The 8,011-nt window shown below is 36.2% G+C and overlaps 1 protein-coding gene across 2 annotated transcripts in view; it reads right to left on the reverse strand.

Annotated features, from left to right (window-relative positions):
- LOC135223599 (dipeptidyl peptidase 4-like) overlaps positions 1-8,011 on the reverse strand; it is a 312,810-nt gene that overhangs the window by 279,494 nt on the left and 25,305 nt on the right. The window lies entirely within an intron of this gene.

An 8,011-nucleotide genomic window follows, 5' to 3' on the forward strand; every position in this document is an offset into this window, starting at 1 on the left:
AAACTTATATTCATGACCTTTCTCTTTATATATTAAATTTCAAATATTATATTGTAGTAGAATAGATAGCGTTTATTCTGTAATAAAGGGTAAATACATAACATTTTATCGCTTTTATGTTCATACATACTATTCGACTTTGAAAAGCTTTGAGGATCAGTGAAAAAATTATTTGGAAAACTTTTGTTATGATGGCCGAAGTTACTGCATTGTTCTTGGCATTATATGATATTCAGGACAATGGATTATTTAAAAACACAGTAATGGATTTGATACAATGTTTAGAATTCCAAGTACAAAATGTATTCATAATTAAAATTCATTTATTGTTTTAAGATCTCTTAAACTTTGCCAGTCTACCTTATGTTAATTTATGAAGAGGTTTATGCTTAATCGTTCGTGTGTATATTTACGTTAATTAACTAAGTGCAATAACTAGAAGTAGTTTCTAAAACTATTTTTAGTTATATATATTTTTATAAGTCCAGTGATTTTTTCTTGTGATAACTATCCTGGAGATAAATCACGGGAAAGACATGAGTGGCGGAATTTTACAGAGGCCTTTTGCGTCACGCGCTTTGGAGGCGATGATATGATAGTGATTGCTCTATGCTTCTGGTGACGTTTTCTAGTGCTTTTCTCTCCGACGCTCTGCATGGTTTTTCAGAGGATTTCCTATGATTCCCGGATACTTCGTCATTCAGTGATACCGAGTGGGGCGTTGTTAGTGATTCTGGAGTATTTCTAGAATTCCAAGGGCATTTATTGATTTCAAGGGGATTTCGAAGGGAATCTCAGTTATTTTCAGGTGCCATTTGCCGATTCTGGGGCCATCGAAGTAGTTCAGGGGTTACCCGACATAAGATTATATTGTCTATTTTGATTTGTATATTTTATTGATTATTTTTTTTTTTGGTCGCGTGTGGTGTTGGCTTTTCGTTATTGGTCAGCCTATTAATTCACAGTATGAATTTAAGTAGTATCTTTTGATTCCTGTGCATGTCAATTACGTACTGACTCCATGTAAGAAACAAAGGGACAGCAGTTGATGATTTACTCTATGTTTATCGATATGTTGTTTATTGACGAATTCTGGCAGCGATATTGTTTGCATAGTCTGGCAAATCATATTATGGATTTTGTTTATACAGTTTTACATCCTAGACAGGTGGTGAAACAACAAAGGTGTGAGAATGAATGCTAAAGATTGGGAGGAAACTTGGAATGTTTTATGGAGGACAAGGGTGAAATATTTGATAGATTTATTAAACTAACTCTGCTCACAAAGACAAGTGTGGATATTGAATAGAGTGAAAGACCGTGAAAGCTACAGAAATCGTTATTTATGTATTACAAGAAGATTGGATAAAAAAAAAGGGAGATACCCAAAAGGAGGTTGTTAGAAGGTTGGATGTAGGTGTTTTGCAGAATGATAATTTAGTGGAAAAAGTAAATAATTCAGAATTGTTGCGAGAGAGGAGGGGATGAAGCTGTAGAAAAGCAGTTCAGATAAGACTTTTGATATTATGGGCCTCGACATCCAGGAAGCGAGAGGTGAGTGGTACAGGGTGCGCGGGGTGTTTGACGTATTGCCAGTGAGCTCTCTTTGAAGGTATTTGAAGCAAAGCAAATAGTGGTATGGAATTTTTTTTGTGCCAGGAATCATCCATGATTCAGCAACTGAAGTGTGAAGGTGTTCATTGTTTTATCAGAGGAACCACCCCTGTTACGGGACCAGCTTGGTTTGCATACTGTTTATGTGTGCGTGTGTACAATGGATAAGAATGAGAGTAAAAAGGTGTTTGTTGGTAGATACGGAATTAATGGGATAAAAGAAAATGAAGGAGTTCTTGGTGAAATGTGTTTTGGAAAATATCGTCAGAAATTTATGATTGCTAAAGAATATTCACAAGTATACTGTACTGGGAAAGAGCGATAGTAAGATAAGGAATTTATTAGCTTGTAGTACCAACACAGTGGATTTAGGAGCACGTTAAGGGGGGTAATAAGAGGGGTGGGCGGAGGTTTGTCTGCAAATTATTGGTTCAACAATTAAACATCAAGACCGATAGCCTACAAATTTAAACCTTAGAAAATTATGTGAAACAGTGCCTTTAATTGCTATGAAGATAAACTTGTTTGATAATAATGGAAGGAGAAGAGTAAATTGGATAGGGTAATCAAGTGCTGTAGGGAGAACAATGGATGATCCGACATCCAGCTTATTTTAGACGCACGTAAGATTTTCCCTTCACGCATAAGTTGTAAACATAATATTCCTAACTTAATGTGAAGTGGTCTTCGTAATTAATACTCATACTTAGTACTACTCATACTAACAACAAGGACCAAATGAAAAGGACACAGATTAAACTCGCTCATATATTCTTAGTTATGAGTGGAAACAAAATAATTGAACAGAAACATTGCCTCTAAATTCAGTACACCAAATAAATTAAAATGTGCTAAAATTTTTGGTCACGTAGAGCCTTGTTTCGCTATCGAAAATTGAAATAAATACGCTATATTTTATTGGAAATAATTTTTCTATACTGCTTAACATGCACATTATTTATTTTTTACAATATTCATTCTAATAAATAAATTATGAGTATCCTATCCTAAAATTCCTGTATCTTTAACACAACACGAAACACCCTTTTCAGATCTTTTTAGGCTCTTCATGGACCTTTCCTACCTCCTCCCCCCCAACAAGAACAACAACAGCAACAACAAAGTAGTCTGTAGGCTTACTCCCTGAGTAAGCGAAAAGAAGTTTATAATTAGGGAATTTTATGGAGAGAAAAATTATTGTGCAGTATCGGTATAAACATAAAGTTGTGGTATAAGAAAGTAATGTCCTCTATTAAACGTGGAGGGGCTGTTTGCAAATGACACAATACTAAATGGGAATTGGGAAGAGAAGAATCAGAAATGAGTGAAAGAGACTGAAGGCGTTTGGACTTTGGAAATAGTTGATCGTAAACATGCATGAGAGTAAGGATGGTGTACACGGGAAGCGTTAAGATAGAGCAGCGAATGTGTGATGGTGAGAAAATGGAAGCAACAGATTTTTATAAGTGTTTGGGAGTAAAGATTCTGGATGATTGTAGAACGAAAGAGTAGGTTAAGGAATTTTAAAAAAGCAGCGGGCTGTGCAGATGTGGAAGAACTTGGATTGTCGTGGAGGGCAGGGGTGGAATATGTAAAAGGGATTGTTGAGCCAACACTTCATGGAATAGAAGTGTGGATGTTGATTTCGAATGAATGAAATAAGTGGAAGCTGTTAAAATGAACTGTAGCATGTGCACCGTATGTGGCATATGAAGGAATGGAGAGGAAAGAAAATGATAATTTGCTTAAGAGACTGTATAGTGCGGAAGGATTAGGGGGGTTGGTTTGTTTGGTAAAAAGCGAATGCTTAGAAATTGGTGGGTAGATGGTGTGTAGGTTTGAATGTTTTCTGGACATTTTTATCCAAGATTTAGTCGTTAGATTACCTGACCATTGTCTTGCTTTTGTCCGGTGCCTCCTATTGTTAGGGAAAACGGTTTAATGCTGAAATATTACATGCACTTGTTTCTGCCTATCAAATATCCCAAAATCGATCCCGTGAATGGGTTAGGAAGTGATTTCTTTACGGTTCTCAACTATTCATAGTATATCTGTTGATCGCTACAGTGAATTATGAACTTGGTAGGTAGTTGAATGCGGCAGCCTACAACGAGTTTATAAAGGGCATAGGGGTGGAAAACTTACCCAGAGAACTTACTGAGAACCGGAAGGTTAAAAGCCCTCGAGAGCGCCCTGTCCTAGGTGAAATGGCATATATATATATATATATATATATATATATATATATATATATATATATATATATATTATATATATATATATATATATATATATATATAAATAAATATTTCTCTAGATGGAACCTCTTTTCTACATATTCTATTTCTAACTCATGGAGGGCGCATAATAACAAACCATCAGGCTCTTTCATTGGTTTATAGTCTTGCTACACTAGTTTATACCCATAGAAATAAATACTGCATGGTTGGTACTCATTGAAAAATAGTTCAGGAAGTATAATGAAAAATTCATAGAAAAAGAATTCAGAAAAACAGTCGAAACATTCTACGTTGCTCAAATATATTGCAATTATAAAGTAAGAGAAAAACAACTTGATATTATCACAGAAAAGGTGCGATACCTGATGCTATTGTAAGTGATGTGTACAATTAAAATATCTTGATGCGATAAAAGGAACTAGACAATGAAGTATGCGAATACCGTCAAGTTGATATACTTATAATTCCAATTAAAGTGGGTGCAATTCCACTTAATCTTGCTTAGAATACCACAAATACCCATCGACGAAATCCATATGCACGTCTTGTCCATTTTGTATTTAAAAAAAACGTCGAGAATGGTATAGAGTCAACTTCATATAAAAATATAACATTTAGAAAAGTTACCATGCTGAGAATTTACGTCTCCTTGGTGAGATGGTGAATGACAGAGAAACTTTTCCTATAAATGAGGTAAACCCCCAACTAATTATTCGAGACGAATAATGTGACAAACAGCTTCTAACACTGGATGTATTCACATGTACCTATCCCTAATTCTTTGCTTCAGACCTTATAAGTTTTAACTGGTAAATATATTTGTCAGAGCATTTCGTACTAGTGAGAATTATATTTTCATATGATATTTTTTAGATAAGGACTTGCTTTACGATACGCTGATAATGTTTGAAATCTTAGCACAATGACTACGGACTTGAAAACAGTCTGTAGTTGCTTTATTAGTATTACATGTATATCTCATTTTCGTTTAGTGTACGTGATTTAGCTTTACGACTTTTGATATGCAATTTTTGTGTCGAGGAACGTATGCTGGCTCTGTTGTATGGTCACGATTCGTGTTAATACCTAATTTTAATATAAGTTTTAACATGACTAAAAGTAAAGAAATGATAAGATCGTTAATATTGCTGTGTACCGAGTGAAGTTTGTTTGAAGTCTATTGTTTTCACATGTCTTAGGATGTTAGGAGCCTGTACACGGAAAGAAGAGTGCTGCATCTTAAGACATCTGGAAAGAATGCAGTTAAAACTAATCAACAAAATATCCTTATATGAAAGATTATCTGTGGAAGGCATATTTACGAAATAGGAAGGGACTATTACGCTAACTTTGTCGAAGTGAAAGTAGAATCGAATACGAGTTTGTAAAAGAAGTTGGAATCTAGTGGGGCGAACTGTTTGCGTCCTGTGAGGAATGTGGAAACAAAATATTGTGGCACAAAGTATGGGTGAGTAGAAACATGTGTATTTGTGGTGGTTTGGTTACATGGAGAGAATGGAGAATGATAGGTTTGTTGAAGGTGTGTTTCGTATGATTAGGAAGTTTTGGGTTTTGGGCGGAAGGAGGGGAGGGAAACAGAATGAGCCAACATAGAAGGGTTTAAAGAAGAGTCGTAATACAATGGACCATCTACTAGAGTGTATGAAGGATAAATTGGAGTGACTTCTTTGGAAGTCGATGGCAATGATAGAACATCTGTGTAGGGATAAGAAGCGTAAATTTAGTGGACGCTTTCTGCAGATAGGTTCATCCTGTATTCAGTATTTAGAGGATGAATATGACTGAGATCGGCATTTGTTATTCTATGGTCCAATCCTTTTAAAGCCCCGTCCACACGGTCGAGCTTTGCCTGACGAAATTTTGCCTCGATGTGACGTCAGAAGCAGGAAAAGCCAGACTTTACAGCTGTTTCTCCGCTTCTGACGTCACATCGAACAGAGTTCGGTATGGACGGGTCTTAAGGAGAAACGGCCCTGTAGTGCTTTTACACACATTCGACTGCGCCTCTGTTGACCTAAGCAGCGAATCAGACTGATATGTATATATATATATATATATATATATATATATATATATATATATATATATATATATCTATTATATATATACATACATACATACATACATACATACTATATATAAATACATTCACCATATGCCATTTTCCACTTAGTGAGTATTGCTTGGAAGGTGATACACTTGCAGTTTTCAGCAAAGAGTTTGGGATGAGTTTGATAGCCCCATCCAGTTCTCACTGTTTGCGACTGCACAGTCGTCTAACGGTCTCTAACCGATTAAGTTAACATGCAAAAAGCATTTTAATAGATTGGCCCCAAATCCAATGTACATTGCTGCGTGGATACACACACACACACCCACACATCTGAAAAACCTCTTATTTTTCTTATAGAATTACACTATCATCCTCTTTAGCTAACGAAGTAAATTAATTAGAAAAAGGAAGATGCAGTACTAAATTAGCGCTGGAGTCGCTTCTTTAGTCTGTAATTCTACATGAAAAAAGACTTTTTCGATGGATGCACACAAATTATATATATATATATATATATATATATATATATATATATATATATATATATATATATATATATATATATATGTATGTATATATATGTGTGTGTGTGTGTGTATGTGTGTGAAATGCAATGAAGTAATGAGTTCCTTGCTCATGACATCTCGTGACGTTCTGTCTACCTTTGTCCTAATTTTATGAGAATGAAGTTACACGACCAGTAAGTTTTTGTACCTCAAGCTGCATAAATTTGATAATTAGTAGTTTCCTTTCTTCATTGTCATTACGCGAGCAAAAGAACGAGGAAATTAAACTAGATTAAGCGCTAGTCGTTCCAGCTTCTCACTCAGCAATTTTGTGGTTGCGCGAGTCTAAAGACCGTGGATTTGAGCGCATATTAATGTAGCCAGCTTCCTTCCTAATAGTTTTTTATTTCTATATTTTTTCCTTTGAAATATAGCTTGTGTAAAGTATTTTAACCTTAAAGACGAAAAGCCTGAAACAATACAATAAATCATCGGTAGGGAAAGATTATTTGATCATAAAGCAAATAATAACGAATACCGGATGGGGATGTGGGGAAAATATAAATGTCATTAGATCATGCCAGTTTTTAGACGTTGGATCATACATACGTCTGAGGACTTCGTCCCTAAACTGATACTTCATCCATGCTTCAGAATCGAACCTTTTCCGCAGACTTCGTAGGACACATAAATTAAGAGATTGCTCTGCATCGTAATAATTTAACTTCAATACAGGCGCAAGCGTTAGGTAGAGCGTGTCTTGCTGAAGGTCATTTTCTTTTTGCAGTTTGTGAAATGAAACCATTGTTTGGTTACTATTTTTTGCTTTTGTAATGTAAGTAAAAAAGGACGGAGACTCGAACGCGGAAAAATAATGGGTTTTACGCTGCATTTCGGATAATAATAACTAGATTCTGGGAAATATATAAAATCAGACTTCAGGTAGTTACCACAGTGTTTTCATGAACAACATAAGGACGAATAAAATATGCAAATAAGAAGTAAATGGAAGAGGACTGCAACTACCGACGGGAAAAGATGCTAATAACTGAGGTGAAGGGAAAATTTGAAAATGATCAGCTTCTCAGTTCGACGTTAGATCCACGGTGCAGATTGTGCAGAATGGTTTACGACATAGTGAACCAAATCGTCGTGTCAGGCAGGAAACAGATGACGGGCGTCTATTTTTCCACCAGAAAAGCGGCACCAGTGCTGGGTGCGGGTTCGCCCCGTGAGTGTGTTCGTAGTCTGCCGGAGGGAGGCCGCGAGTGAGAGTGTTATGCTGTTGCCGCTGCTGCTGCTGCTGCTATCACTGGGGTCCCCGTCACCGTCGCCGCTCGAAGGTGAAAGCTCTTTCTTGGTCATGACATTGAACAAACTTGCACCGAAGTTTAGTAACTATCAGCGAACGCCAGAGCAGCAACGGAGTGGTCACAGTCTTTCACTTTCCACCTTTTGCCAGTGTTTAGAGGTTGAAACATCCCGCTAAGTTATTGAAGTGGTGCTAGTTCAGTTCTAGTTATATTTGAGACTGAAATGCCTGAAACACTTGTTCCAAAGACTCGTTCTAGTCTTGT

This window comes from Macrobrachium nipponense, chromosome 10 (genome assembly GCF_015104395.2).
Source record: "Macrobrachium nipponense isolate FS-2020 chromosome 10, ASM1510439v2, whole genome shotgun sequence".
In the NCBI taxonomy this organism is placed as follows: Eukaryota; Metazoa; Arthropoda; class Malacostraca; order Decapoda; family Palaemonidae; genus Macrobrachium; species Macrobrachium nipponense.